General features: G+C 37.7%; 1 long non-coding RNA gene across 1 annotated transcript; it reads left to right on the forward strand.

Annotated features, from left to right (window-relative positions):
- Positions 1–3,973: 3,973 nt before the first annotated feature.
- Positions 3,974–12,439, forward strand: LOC110196722 (uncharacterized). The gene is made up of 2 exons (XR_002321294.2): positions 3,974–4,553; positions 12,231–12,439. It is a non-coding gene; the product is annotated as an uncharacterized LOC110196722 (long non-coding RNA).
- Positions 12,440–15,494: the final 3,055 nt, after the last annotated feature.

The raw sequence follows: 15,494 nt of genomic DNA on the forward strand, positions 1-15,494 counted from the left end.
CTTTCTCTTCATGGTTGATTAAATTGTAATAAGCCAATGTATCAGGGAAAAAAATAAACTACAGTGCAGATTTTTGAAAGTACAGTATCCTTTCAAGGACAAAACTTGACAATAATTATTATATCTTCCATTTATATCATGTCATGATTCTTACTTGATTGCAGAGTTAATAATTCTGAACGTTGAACAATTCTTTCAGCAAGCATAGTCTAAATCATGGGAAATGGAAATATTAGCAAATACAATTTCTAACAAAGCATGAGAAATGATTGCTGGGCTGAAGCATTCAGAAGTGTATTAAAATTTAGATTTGAAGCTCCAGAGCAACGATCTGCTAGAAAGGCAATGCTGGCTCAGCCAATCGCCAAATAACTGACTTTGAAGCCATTTAATTTCCAGCAGACCTGGGACTATTGGATCTGTTTTCTCAACCTGTGAAGAAACTCATGAACACTCATTTACAGGAGCAATCAATATTTATTGTTACAACCCTTTTTATTTTGTTTCTAAAACTTGCAAGGATTCACGATAATGAGAATTTAAGTAACTGCTTGAAGGAACACATTTTCCCATAAATAACAAATTACCTGGCACAAAAAGAGCTGCATGTTAAAATACACACATGCGTGCTCACTCACACACACACACACACACACACACACTGGACATCTGTTTTAGTTTTCCTTAACCCATACAGTTATGTTAGGTATTGCCATTATCACAGATTTTCTGGTAAACTTCTAGACTTGTGAGATTCACTTATGAAATATTTGTAACCAATTTCACTTTAGTAAGTTGCTGAATATCCAGCTGATCTTTAGGTACCAAAGTTATCTTCTCAGGTTAATAAAGCACCTGAAAGCCTTTAGCTAATGCTGTGTTATATTTGAACTGTTAAATTTTTTAGAATTCTTTCTTACTTTGGAACTGCAAAGTTCCAAAGTCATTTGCTGCAGGAGTCTCCTCAATGATCTTACTGCCTCTGCATCTTCAAGACAGGATATAAGACTTAGAGAAACTTGCTTACAATTCAGAGATGGTTCCATCTTACATTAGTTCCTATTTTAAATGAAAGACTACTTACTTTTTTTTTCCAATAAGATTAGAAAATATGCAAATATGTACACACAAGATAAACACAGAGAAGATGGCAGGTCACCTGAAAGAAAGAGTCATTAGTAGACAGGAGACAAGGAAAGACCTTCTGTGGAAAGGAGGATTTGATCTGTCTTTAAGGAAGCCACAGGAGCCATTAGGTAGAGGTAAGAAAGGAGAACATAGCAGGCACAGAGATAGTCAGTGAAAAGGTGAAGTCTAAAGATAAACTATTATTTTTGAGAACAACAAGGAGGCCAGTATTGCTGGATCATAAAGTATGTGGAGGGAAGTAGTGTAAGAAGACTGGAAAGGCAGGAATGGGTGAAGGTTTAGGAGAGTTTTAAAGCTATGCTATTTTCTATAGTAAAAATCCAATTTTAATTTTCTGGAATGAAATTGAAATTTCCATTACAGTTAACACTAGAGAAGGCCCTGTTTCATGGGGGAATCTTTTCTCTAACTGAGGGCTCTCTCTCAGGTGTAGGTATATTGTCTTCCTACATAGATAAATAGTAAATTTAGTTTCATTCATAAGGAGCTAAGAGAATTTTATCCAGATGCTCTAGGTCTGTCTGGAAGTAGTAGATATAAAGCAATATAACATCAATCAATCACTGAGCAATTTTATGTATCAGGCACTATGTTAAGCACTGGTACAAAGGAAAAAAAAGTGACATCATCCCTGTCCTCAAGGGACTTCCAGTCTAAAAGGAAGACTAAATAAACATCTATAGGTGTATGCATGACACATCAACTGTAGAGAAGAAGAATGTAGTAGTTGGGGGGTACCTCCTGCAGAAGAATGAATTTGCACTAAATCCTTAAGGAAAACAAGTTTTCACGAGGTAGAGGTGAGTAAGGAGAGCATTGCAGGCATGGGACATAAACATGGGAGATTTAATGTTGTTGAAAATAACAGCAAGAAGCCAGCACAACTGAACCCTAGAGTGCCTGAAAGGAAGTAATATGTAAAACAAGCAAACAAACAAACAAACAAAACCCTAGAAAGATGGGAAGAAGTTAGTTTGTGAAGGGCTTTAAATATCAAAGACAGGAATTTATATTGATCTTAGGGGTAATAGGAACCACCAAGTTTATTCAATAAGAGTAGGGTGACATGACTAGATCAGTGTTTTTGGAAAAGCACTTTGGTTACTGTATGGAGAACAGATTATAGAGGGGTAAGATGAATCAAGGAAGCCAATTAGTAAGCTGTTTCAGTTCTCCAGGCAAGAATCGATGAGGACCTGAATGAGGGTACTTGCTGTGTCCATGAAAAGAGAGGGATTTATGAGAGAGATGTTGTGGAGGTACAAATGACAAGGTTGAGAAATTGACTGAGAAATTGAGCAAGATGAGTTGAGGATGATAGTAGGGTTGTAAACCCGACTAAAAGAGTGGTTGGTACCCTCCTTAGTAATAAAGAAGTGTGGAAGAGAGATGAGTATTGGGGAAAAAAAAATGTGTTCTGTTTTCAGTTTGAGATTCCATAGGGGAACCAGTCTGAAACTCTTAATAGGCTATTGGAGATGTGAGGTTGAAGCTCAAGAGAAAGAGATTAGGGACGGATAAATAGATCTTAGAGCCATCTTATGGAGATGATAATTGAAACTTTTGGAATTCATAAGGTCACTAAGTAAGAAAATGTAAAGAAAAAAAAAGTCCCAGGACAGAGTCTTGGAATAGACCTAATTAGTGTGTATACCATGGATAAGAGTGGGAGTAACCATTTATGAAGAGCTTTAAGGTTTTCAAAGTGTTTTGCATAGATGATCTCATTTGATCCTAACAACAACCATGTGAGTTAGGTCTTATTACCACCCCTGTTTTACAGATGAGAAAACCGAAACTGTTCCCAGAGTCATAGTTAGCAAATAGCTGAGGTGTACTAGAACCATTCTCACTCCTAGAGCACTTCTCTATTCCTTACACTAGACTACACTGACTGAGTCTGAGGAGAATCATGAGAGAATATAGTATCTAAGAGGAGAGGATGGTCAGCACAGCAAGCCTTTCCTGATCCCTCTTAGTCCCTCTAGTGCCTTCAGGCTCTTGATTATTTCATATTTATCATGTACATACATACACACATACATATGTGTATGTGTATACATACACACAAATATATGGAATGTATGTTACATGTGTATATATACACACATGTGTATACTTAGGTGTATAGATGTGTATATGTGTATCCACACACACACACACATAAACATACATATACATACATATACATATATATATTTATATATATGTATATATATATATATATGTATATTTTATATTTATATATGTAGCTTGTTGGCAGATTATCTCCCCCATTGGCCTATGAGCTCCTTCAGCATAGAGACTGTCTTCCTTTCTTTGTATTCTCACCCCTTAGCACAGTGTCCAGCACATGATACTTAATAGATGTTTATTGACTGGCTGAATAGAGGTCAAGAAAGAAGTCTGAGAAAAGGCTAGTAAAGTCCCCAATTAAGAGACCCCTGATAATTTTGAAGACAGCTTTTTCAATTAAGTGAAAAGGCAATAGATCGGGCAATAGAGAATTTGGAAGAGAGGAAGAGGTGAATAAGTAGAAGCAAAATAATTTAATATAGATGCTTAAGTAATTATTCCCTAAGTTACTAAAAGTGAGAAACAAACGAGATAATAAGTATGAAGAGGCCTAAATACACTGCATTACACGGATTTTCTGCTCTCTATCAGGTTATCTTCTTGAAATGAAATAACTGGATACTATCATCTCAATGGTTTTCATATCTAATAAGTTGTAGTCCTTTGGTGCTTTGGAACTCAGAACACTTTTCTCCATAGAAACAGAATTTAGAATTGTGCTAAGGTTCTCTATTCAGTGTACAAAAGACCACTGAACCCATAATGGACCTCAGCCATGATCCTATTAATATTCGCTTAAATTCTGTGTCCTTAGGGCTGGCATCCTTATGGTATAGATATCAAAATAGGATAGAAGAGGATAAGGAAAATGAGGGGGGAAAGAAGCAAATAAATGAAAGAGTGGAAGAAAAGGTAGAGAATGAAGAGTTAAAAGAAGAGCATGAAGGAGAGGTAAAGGAGAAAAGGGAAGAAGAGGAGGTAAAAGAAGAAGAGGAGGGGAAGGAGGAGATGGAGAAAGAGGAGGAAGTGGGTGAGAAGGGAGAACAGAAGAAAGAAAAGCATCTGAAAGAGAAGGAAGAAGAGGACAAAGAGGAGGAGGTAAAAGTAAAAGAGGATTAAGAAGACAAAGAAGTAGGTGATAAGAAAGCGGAGGAGGAAGAAGAGGAAGAAGAAAAACATTTCCTTCCCCTTTTCCTGTGTGGGGGAACATTTTGGAAAGGATGAAGTTTATCTTGGGTCCCCTCATTTCTTTGTCTCCATGCCTCTATTTCACCTCTTAGTGTCCTATTCCAACAGTTTCTCATCATGCAGCAATATACCTTCATTAGGTAAGTCATCCCTACCACAAAAAGTTCTGCATACATTCCCTGAATTGAAATTCCCATTCCTTTATTGTAACTATTTCAGCTAGATAATAGAAAGGTGGAGGGGAGGGCAGTCCATTTGAATGAATTTCTCATAAATTGTCGCAGTGGTATTTTCATTTTGAGAAGAGAGTTTGTTAGCCTAAATAAATATATAATATGTGTAATTATTATTGGCAGCTTAAAGAATCATTTCAGATGATGTAATGAAGATATTTTGGGATAGGAGATTCAAAATGTGGATGAAGTTGATCTTGCCTAAGAATTGGTTCTTAAGACCAGTACCTATTATGCTGAGCATATATTAGCTGCCTTCTCCCTGTGTATACTTTCTTCTCTCTGAGTTTTCATGATTCTGCTCTCTCTTTGTTTTCTTCCCATCCTTCTCATTGTTCTTTCTCAATCTCTTTATGAGATCAGAAACTCTTTGCAGATGATTTCTCAATTATTTATCCATCCCTAGTCTATCTCTTGGGTACCAGTCCTAAAGAGCCAATTGCTTCTCGAGAATTTCATACTGGATGTTTTGTACTATTTCAAACTTAATATTTTCAAAGCAGAACTCATTAACATTTCCCTAAATCCATCCCTCTCTCCCATTCTCCTCTGTTACTATTGAAACGATAACCAATCTTTCAGGCATCTAGATTTGCAACTTTGATGACATTCTTTGACTCTTCTTGATTACTCAACTCACTCAACCAATAAATTGACAATTATCACCATAACATATCTTCAAGTTGTCTGCACCTTTCTGTCCGTTCACATAGAAACCACTCTAGTCCAGGCCCTCATCATTTTTTTTTTGCCTGGATTATCACAATAATCTAATTAACCTCCCTGTCAAAAATCTTTTCCCACTCCAATCCATTCTCAACATAGCTACCAAACTGACTTTCCTAAATCACTTGTGCCAGCCAAAAATGTATTTTATAAATTCCAGTGACTCCCTATTATCCCATAGGATCAAATATAAATTCTGCTAGTTGGTATTTAAAGTCTTTCAAAACCTGGTCCCTTTCTACCTTTCTAGACTTCTTATATATTATCCCCCTTTACTCACTCTGCCATAAGTACATTGGCCTATTTACTTTCCTCATACACATGCCACTCTGTCTTGGCACTGGCTGTCTCCAATGCCTGCAATGCTCTTCTTCCTACCTCTTACTATTGTTTGTTTCTTTCAAGACTAAATTCAAATGCCATTTCCTGCAGAAAGCTCTTCCAGATCTTCCTCTCACCATTCAGCTTCTAATGCTTTTTCTTTTTTTTTAACTTTTTAAAAATTTTATTAATTTATTTTGATTTATCAGCAATCACTTCCATATTCTTTTGAGTTGAAATTTTTTCTCCCCATTCCTCCCCCCCACCCTCCCCAAGATGGTGCACAATCTGATATAGACTTTACATTTACATTCCTATTAAACATATTTTCACATTAGTGAAGTTGTAAGTAAAAATTAAACCAATAGGAGGAACCATCAGAAAGATGAAAGAAAACTCAACAGAAGGTAAAAATAAATGATAGCGATTCAACTTCCATAGTTCTTTCTTTGGATGTGAACAGCATTTTCCATCCTGAGGCCTCTGGAGATGTCTTAGATCCTTGTAATGCTGAGAAGGGTACAGTTTAACAATATTAGTCATCGCATAACATGGCTGTTATTGTGTACAAAGTCCTCTTGGTTCTGCTCACTTCACTCAGCATTAGACCATATAAGTCTTTCCAGGTTTTTCTGAAGTCAGCCTGTTCATCATTTCTTATAGCACAATAGTATTCCCTAATGCTTTTTTCCTATAATACTACAGTCCCTGCAATCTCCTATCGCCTTCTTCCCAGAGACCACCATCCATTTATTTTTAATTTAATTAATTTTCCCTTTATATGCAAAAATAATTTTTAATATGAGGTTTTTTTTTATTTTGAGTTCCAAATTCTTTTTCTTTGTCCTTCCCTGGCCCGCACGAAGCAAGAAATTTGATGTAGATCATGTGTAGTCATGCAAAACATATTTCCACATTAGCCATGTTGCAAAAGAAAACATAGAACAGCAACAACGAAAAAAAATCCAAGAAAAATAAAGTTAAAAAATATGTTTTGATTTGCATTCACACTCCATTAGTTCTTTCTCTGGAGATGGATAGCATTTTTCCTCACAAGTCCTTTGGAATTGTCTTGGATCATTATGTTCCTGATAATAGATCCATCTATTCTTTTCTTGATTTTGTAATTTTGGCTTTCTCATCCATTTGACTGTAAGCCCCCTGAGGACAAAAACTTTTTCATTTGAGTTGGTATCCCCAGTACTTACTACAGCACCTTGTACATAGTAAGGATTTAGTTAACACTGATTGATTGATTGCTTTTCATCTTTAATTGACGTATACTATTGCCATTAAGTACTTTTGCTATTAAACAACCTGGCATTGTTAGAGACAATACTGGAGACAGGAAGGTTGGCAAACAAATCAAGAACCCTTTCTTTCTATGATAAATACACATACACACACACACACACACACACACACATGCGCGCACAAGTGTGTGTGTGTGTGTGTATGTGTGTGTGTGTATATATATATAATATTTGAGAAAAGAGGAAGGAATAAAACAACACAGCCATTCCTTTCCCATTATTGTGCTTCCTCAGCCACATTTGCAGAAAATCACTACAGGATTCTCTTCTTTCTATGAGGCACTAGCTCTTTAGAATGGGAAGCATGCTAGAGGGGATGAAAAATTAAAGCTGGACAAATGAGGTTAGTGCTGTGTGACTCAGACCATAAAATAGAAGAATATGCCAATGCCCATGTGATATGTTTCCCTTCACGCTGGCTGAGCCCTCGAAAGTCAGTCTATTGATTTCAGAGTGTCTGAGCCGGCTCAACTGACAGAGAGATAGGGGTTGTGTTGCCATCTCACCCATCATGGAATATTCTGTTATAGCAGCTCCAGTTCCCTTCCCTATTCTGTGGCATGAGGGATTTTGATTCTCTTGTCTATTAATTTGCAGTTCCTGGATGCAGCTGCATTACAGGAAATGTCTAAATTAAGTATGAAGGTCATTTCCTAGTTTCTGCTTCTTCAGGATGGTACACCATCAATTACCTTCCATAATTCAGAATAGCTTCTGCCCTGATGCCTAGTCATATGATTTCAGACAAAAGAAAAACAAGTATGTATGTCACAGGGAGAGGCTGGACCAACCAATGTGGTACAGAGATTATTTAGCACCTATGGTAGAAAGAAGCTTTATACCTCTAATGGGACACTGAAGAATGCTGCCCACCTCCAGTCTCCATTGACTATCCCTTACATAATGGCAAGCAGTTATCCTTGCTTTAATTGTGAGGAAGCTGCAATGAGGACAAAGTGCTCCAACTTTAGTCATAAAGGTCAAAAACAGAGATAGGAGGAGAGAGAAACCTTTCTCAGTAATCAGATCAACTGCTACTCTTTTCTTCAATGCTTCCATGGGCTTATCTGTTCATTTCTAGTAGTAGTGATGTTGGTAGTGGTGGTAGATATAGTATTAATAGTGGTAGTAGTCATGGTGGTAGTAGTAGTAATGGTGGTGGTGATGGTAGTAGTAGTAGCAGTAGTAGTGGTGGTGTTGATGGTGGTGGCATCAGTAATAGTGGAAGTGATGGTGGTAGTTGTAACAGTAGTAGTAATAGTAACAGTAGTAGCAGTAGTAGTAGCAGTAGCAATAGTAATGATTTGGCAGTAATAAAAGTGGTGGTATGGTAGTAATAGTAGTGGTAGCAGCAGCAGTAATAATTACAGAGTAATTTATTGTTTGCAAAGGACTTAAAAGGCTTTATACACACACACATACAAATAAAATAAACAAAATTCTTAAGAACAATAAAATTTATTTTAAAAAATGTTAAAAAAACATACTTAGCTCTGAAACAGGCCACAGGCCATAGTTTGCTGACCCCTGGTCTAGTGGCAATAGCACGGGGTAAAAATTCCAAAGACTTGGGTTTTAGTCCCAGCCCTGTCGCATGCTGATTGTTTAATCTTGAGCTAATCAATAAATCTCTTTTCACATCAGTTTCCTTGACTGTAAAATTGGGGTCCTACCTTATCTACCTACATTATAGGATTGTTATGACTATAAAATAGCATATACATAATGTACTTTGAAATAGTTAATGTGTATACATTATAATTTGTATACAAATGTAAGGCATCAATATTATACCCCATTCACTGCATACAGATATGTTCCCAGATGTATGAAGAGGGCAATCAGCTTCAGACTCATAAATAAAGCCCATCAGAAAATAATGAACTTCTTTGTCTGGGCCTGGAAAGGAGTCATAGAAAATACCCATCCTTTTTTCCTTCCTCAGTTCAGGGCCATGGAGAGACCACTCCATCCCTGCCCAGTAATTTTCTAACTCTCTGTAGGAACATTACGATTCTTTAATACGCCGATTGTTTTAGGTTGGTGATGTAAGTCTCTTTAAGGAGTCCCTGAAAGATGTTTTGATACATTTGAATCTGATTTAATTGGATTAAACAACAACAACAACAACAAACACTCTAGAGTGGTAGTTCTATTACTCTATTATTATTTGTGAATTACTGATTGCTTCTTGGCACATCTGAGTCAGAGGGAATAGTTATGTGGATATTAAGGAGGAAGAAAAACTCATGCTATGTACAGACAGTTCTTGCTTTAAGTGAATTAATAGTATACAAATTCTACATTGTGTAAAAAATTCTGAAAGAAATCCACATCCTAAAAAACTAGCTATTTTGACTTCACTGTACAGTATTGTGCTCTCTCTCTACTGCTGCCTCTCAGAATGGCAGGGTGGGCGGGTGAGTGGGGATCCAAGGCTTCCCATCCCTACCCCACACCCAAACACTAAACATACAAACAAGCAAACAAACAAATAAATAAATAATCCCCCAAATGAGACCTCTGCCTAAGAGGGAGGAGACCTCTGCCCACCCACCTGCATGTCCAGCTCCTGGTGTCTGTCTTAGGTCCATCTGGGCTTTGCTACCACGTGTCTGTCTCCAGTCTGGTCACCTGTTGTCTGCATACCCCAATCCGTCTGTGTTCTTCCTCCCTCTTCTAACCCCCACGTGTATGGCCCCACCCCCATCTGTTCCTTCTCACATTCTCCTTTGTCCCTGCCCCCACCCCTACTCCCACCCCCACCCTCATGTCATTGAACTGAGTCCTCTCTCTCCTTCCCTTCCCCACCTCCACTAGCAAATTTGCAGTTTTACCTAGAGGTCCACTGAAGGGTCTACTTTTGTAAAGTGAGAACTTCCTGTAGTTCATTTCTATGAGGTATGTATAAATGTAACCTTATCCAATGAGAGATTTGTTGGGATTCCACATGTCCTTGAAGTCTAACACAGTGCAATGTGTGTTTGACTATGTAGTAAAAACCCAGCGATATGGGGGCAGCTAGGTGGTGCAGTTGATAGAGCACCGGCCCTGGATTCAGGAAGACCTGAGTTCAAATCTAGCCTCAGAGACATAACATTGTGTGACCCTGGGCAAGTCACTTAACCCCATTGCCTAGCCAAAAAACAAACAAACAACAACAACACAACAAACCTGATGATGATAATGACCATACCAGGGAAAATCTTTCCTGTTTTGCATTTGACATAGACAATAATAAAAAGCTTAGTGAAAGACCAGAGTGCTGCTAGCCTTCAAGTAAGGAGAATCTAGGGGGGAATTCTGTGATTGTCACTTATAAACTCTCTGAACCTTGGCAAGTCACTGAACCTCCCTGAACTTAAGGTTCCTTAGCTATAAATGGAAATAATAATGATGCCCATTTCCAGATTGTTGGGAGAATCAAAGGAAATATCACACATAAAGCACTTCGAAAACTTTAAAATACTAGGTAAAAACTGCTATTGTTATTGTTATAATTATCACTTATATTGTGATCCTAGGTTTGCCAATACTTACATTATTTCATTCTTCCCAGAAGAAGCTCTGTAAGGCATAAGAAACTAAGGCTAAAAGAGACTTAGCGACTTGCACAGGGACTAGTAAGTGTCTGAAATGAATGTGAACTGGTCTTCCTTTCTCTAAATTCAGCAAGCTATTTACTCCGTTATATGGATATTGAACAATCACTATCGCTACTATCATATTACTAATACTGTTATTATTTCTATTACTGAATAATAAGACCTGTAATGTCTTGAAGAAAAACTCAAAAAGTTTTTTGTTTTGTTTTGTTTTTTAAGCAGGAAGATTAATAATCATATCAAACCAAGAAAAATTAAGATTGAGCTGATCAAGGAGGGAGATTCTGTTAACATGATGAATTTTAAAAAGAAAGTGACTCAGGACAGTAACCATAGTAGAGGATGTTTGTATGGGGTTCAGGATACAGAACAGAGGTAGCTAGCACCTAGAGCACCCTTGCTTAGAGTAGGGGAAATAAACTTTCAGATTTGTGAGAAAAATACATTGTTTGATTTTTCACATATTTTCTGGGATGCCTTTCCTATTCATGTCACCAGGAAACTTGAATAAAAATGAATTAGAGTTTTAAAAGCAGAGAGAGATAATTATATATATATATATATATATATATATATATATATATACATATAATATTATATATAATATTCTCATATGTATATAATATATATATATACATAAACATATAATTTGTGGGTGTCGTGTATGTTCAGGGAAGACAAGTACCTCTGGTATGATGGCTGTCAAGCCCTTTTTAGGGCTGCTTTCCATATTTGGTATTCACTTGTTCTACCTAACCCTTACCTGTAGCTCTAAGAAGCTGTAGCATGTGCACCAGTCACACCCTGTGAATATTTCAGAAAATGGGCTAAACCAGGTTGAGAGTAACCAAGGGGTCTTACACCCATTGGTAAGTTGGGGAGGTGTCTACCCCAAGCATGTGAAGACTTCCCCTGGTAGAATGGGCAGATGAGAACAATTTGTTCCAATGGCCATGAAGGCATCTGAAACAGGTGCTGTGGAGTGCTTAGAGCTTGGTTAGACATCAGAGACACTAAGGTCATCCACTGCATCTTGAGCCATCACCAGTTGTCTTGATTCTGTCCTGCCACTGGTCTATGATGACTCTGGAGGAGACAGTGAGGTAGACAACTTCATGCAACTCTGCCTCACTTAAATCCAATTTACACAGGAATCAAAAGACATTACCTATACCAAATATATATACATATACACATATATGTATATGGAGCGTGGATATACATATGAGACACATTTTGTATATGTTATATTTGTTTATGTGTGTGTGTGTGTGTGTGTCTGTATAAAATATCAAAACAACAATTAAGTGAGTCTTGGCAAGCTAATGGCTAGGAGCAGAGATTACTATCCTATTCAATTGCCTTGATGTTGGTCCTTCCACTTGGGGAATGGAAAAGTCAGCATAGATGAGGTAGCAGTGGGAATAGTGCTTCTAATTTTCTCAATATGCGGGTGTTCTTTATTAGAAACAGCTGCATGATGGGCAGGGACTCTTTTTTGTCCATTGTATACCCTTCTCATCACATAACTGAGCATAGTGTTATGCTCATTCTGAAAGAACGAGTGAATAATGAACAAAAGAATGACTACTTTTATAATTTCTCCCTTGTGTTCACAGATGTTTTGCGGTAAAATTAAAGTAAGGTCAAGGTCACAGATACAAATGAGGAAGTATCTCCAGCAGCAATGTAGCCCATCAGCGGGTTCAGATCGTCATACTTCACCTCCCAGTTTACCCCTTTCCCTAACAGTAGCAACAACAGTTCCCTTTTAAGATTTGTTAACTTGATTAAAAGGGGCTTGAGCAAAGACCTGCTACCTAGAAAACATTGACTCATCTATTTTCTTTGAGCAAGATTTCATACTTTCGGTGCTCAAACTCGACACTTATTGCAGGGGGTATGCAAGGCAGAAAAAGAAATAATTCTTGAGTGCAAATTCAAAATAATGGGTCATGGGTATGGATATGCTATTCCTTGGCCATGTACTATTTAAATTAAGATGACAAGTTACTTAAACAGCATTAACCTTCACATATACTAACAGCAACAACAACAACAAACTTTCACAAGACCAAACTTACTTTTGAAATCATTTATTCCTAATCTGTTTAATCATCAATTCCATGAATAGTTGTTGATCTCTAAGGCCATATATCCCACTTGGATTCCTCATCATGTCATAGAAATGACCCTGTGTCCTCAAAGATTAGGCCAAAGGAATACACCATTAGGTACATGTTAAAGATCTGGAAAGACAACACATTTAGGCCTCGTGATTAGCTCTGTGTGCATGTGTTTATGTCTGTCATCCGAGAACCAAGGCATATTTGGAGAGACTCATCAAAAAAAAAAAAGGTTGAAACCAGGTATGGAATCTATTCCACCACAGCCAGCGCATGAACATGGATCGATTGTTCAGGTATAGCTGGGCTGCAAGGTATATTCCTGCAGTTAGTTCTTTCACCAATGAAATAATTAAACCTCAAATATTGGATGAATAATAATAGTGAGAACAGATTATATCTCCATAGCACTTTAAATTTTTCAAAGCAGTTGATTTAAATTATTTGATTCTCACAAAAAAATCTTTATGAGGTGCTATTATCCCATTTAACACATTAGAAAACTGAGGCTCACAAGGCTTCAATGACTTCCCTATGGACACAAGACCAGTAAGTGTCAAGACTATTAAGTCTCAAAGGTGTAATTTGTATTCTTGTCTTCTTGACTTTAGTGCTCCAGCTACTATGCCACAAGTAACATTAAGTAGTATTCATTACTTTCTTTATAACTGCACCCTAGAGACTCTTGGACCTTGCCATCTAAAATCTATATCTGTTGCCTCTCTCATCCCTTCTAGCCCCACTCAACTACAACCCAAGCTTCTTGAGAGCAGACTGTCTTGCTTTTCCATATGTATCCCTAGGGCTTAGTACACTAAATTATACATAGCACTTAAAAATGCTCTTTCCCCCTTTAATTCATTCATATAAAACTCTTTCCCCCTAACCTTGGGGCTCCCTCCTCCTCCAATACACATATGATCTTTGAGAAAAGTGGACAGAAACCTAAGTTTAATGGTAGTGAGTCATACATGTAAGGAACTCCTGTGGCCAAGGCAAGTTCCACATATGTTACTGCAGGGCCATAAGCCTTTTCTCTCCTTATCACTTTGGTCATTCAGCAGAGGTGCAGGGGTCTACTCCTCTACAGCTTTCTTCTCTGCTGTCTGATGTCTCATTCCTTAAAATTACTTCCTGCTGGGAATACACTTTACATTTTTCTCTCCATACTGAAATGTATCTCTTCTTCCCGAGAGCTACATCTCGCCTGTATCTACACCTCTCTAGAAATGATGAACTCTCCATCAAACTTTGTCTACAGTTGTCCCTAAAAATGAGACAAAGACAATTTTTGGCTTAACAAATTGACCAGGTCCCTTTCTAATTCACTCAGGAAGTTCCTTTTTTGTTTGTTTGTTTGTTTTAGTTTTGCTTTTTCCACCACACATTATAAAGTAATCCAGGGTGTATGCGGAACTTTCTACTTAGCTGATCATTTTTGCATGTCATTATAAATACATCCTTGGTTAAGGAAGTAGGATAGGTCAGAGTCTGGCTGCCCATACTACCCCCTATATACTATTATTCTCTAATTCTCCAATATGCATAGCATGATGCTAGACTTTATGGGAGAATGCAAGGAAGAATACACAAATCCATGCATGTATAATCTGCATATCTATATCTACCTACCTATAAATAATAGCAAACATTTATAAGGTGCACATTGTGCCTAGGGCGCAGGGGTCCTGGGTGAAATACAAAGTATAGATAACATACGATTCTTGACTTCATGGGATTTACAGAATGATAAGAAACAAACACAGCTCATTATAACATATAACATTACATTATAAATGTATACCCATTTCAGAATAAAGTATTACATGTGATCCGAGCAAAAAGATCGTTTATAGACAGATGAATGTCAGAAGGTCACATAAAGGTCATGGCCTGTGAGCTGTGCTTTAAAGAATGTGGGGGGAATAGAGAGGACGGGGAACAAAGTTAAGGAATGCTGCGGAGATTGAATGAACAGGATCATAAGTTCTTAGATTTATAGGTGGAAGGGAGTTGAGACGCCATGTAATCCAGACCCTCCATTTAAGAAATGAAGAAAGTACAGTTCAAAGAGTGACTTGGCTAAGGTCACAAAGGTAGGGTCAGGAGTGAATTTGAACCCAGGTCCTCTGGTGTCAGAGACAGCTCTCCTTCCACAAACACTATTGCCTCCTGTTTTTTGAACATGAGTGGTGAGGGGGAAGGAAGAGCCAAATATAATACCAAGGTTGTAAATGTGAGGGACATGATGAGAAGTGGTGAATCAGGAAGAAATAGGAAAGTCAGAAGGAGGAGAAGGTTTGGGGGAATGATGAGATGTTAAGTTTTGGAATTATTGGATTTAAAGTGCTGGTGGGAAATAAAGGACAAACATGAGGCCATCAGAGATGTGGATCTGGGGCTCAAAAGAGAATTCAGGGAAACAGATACTGATTTGGGAGTAATCCTGTCCAGAGTAGTTGAAACTAGAACCTGAAGGAGGCAAGAAAGAATAGAATCCAGTTCACAAATTGGCCTTAGTGGGGCAAAGGGATGGATACTTCTGCAAACACTCATAAAGAGGAATTAGGGTATGACACTGAGAAATTTAGAGGAATGGTTGTGTAGAATCCCCACTGGGCTCCTCCTTATCCTCACTAGCATTGGCAAGTTGGGTCCCCAGACGGTTTGGGTATTCTAGTACTGTCACTGGGAGCCCCCATCTGGTGACCTCCTTCATTTCAAAGTAAGCAGTTGATGTTTTCCCAATATCAATTA

Source organism: Phascolarctos cinereus, unplaced genomic scaffold, assembly GCF_003287225.1.
Source record: "Phascolarctos cinereus isolate Bilbo 61053 unplaced genomic scaffold, phaCin_HiC Scaffold_4;HRSCAF=312, whole genome shotgun sequence".
Lineage (NCBI taxonomy): Eukaryota > Metazoa > Chordata > Mammalia > Diprotodontia > Phascolarctidae > Phascolarctos > Phascolarctos cinereus.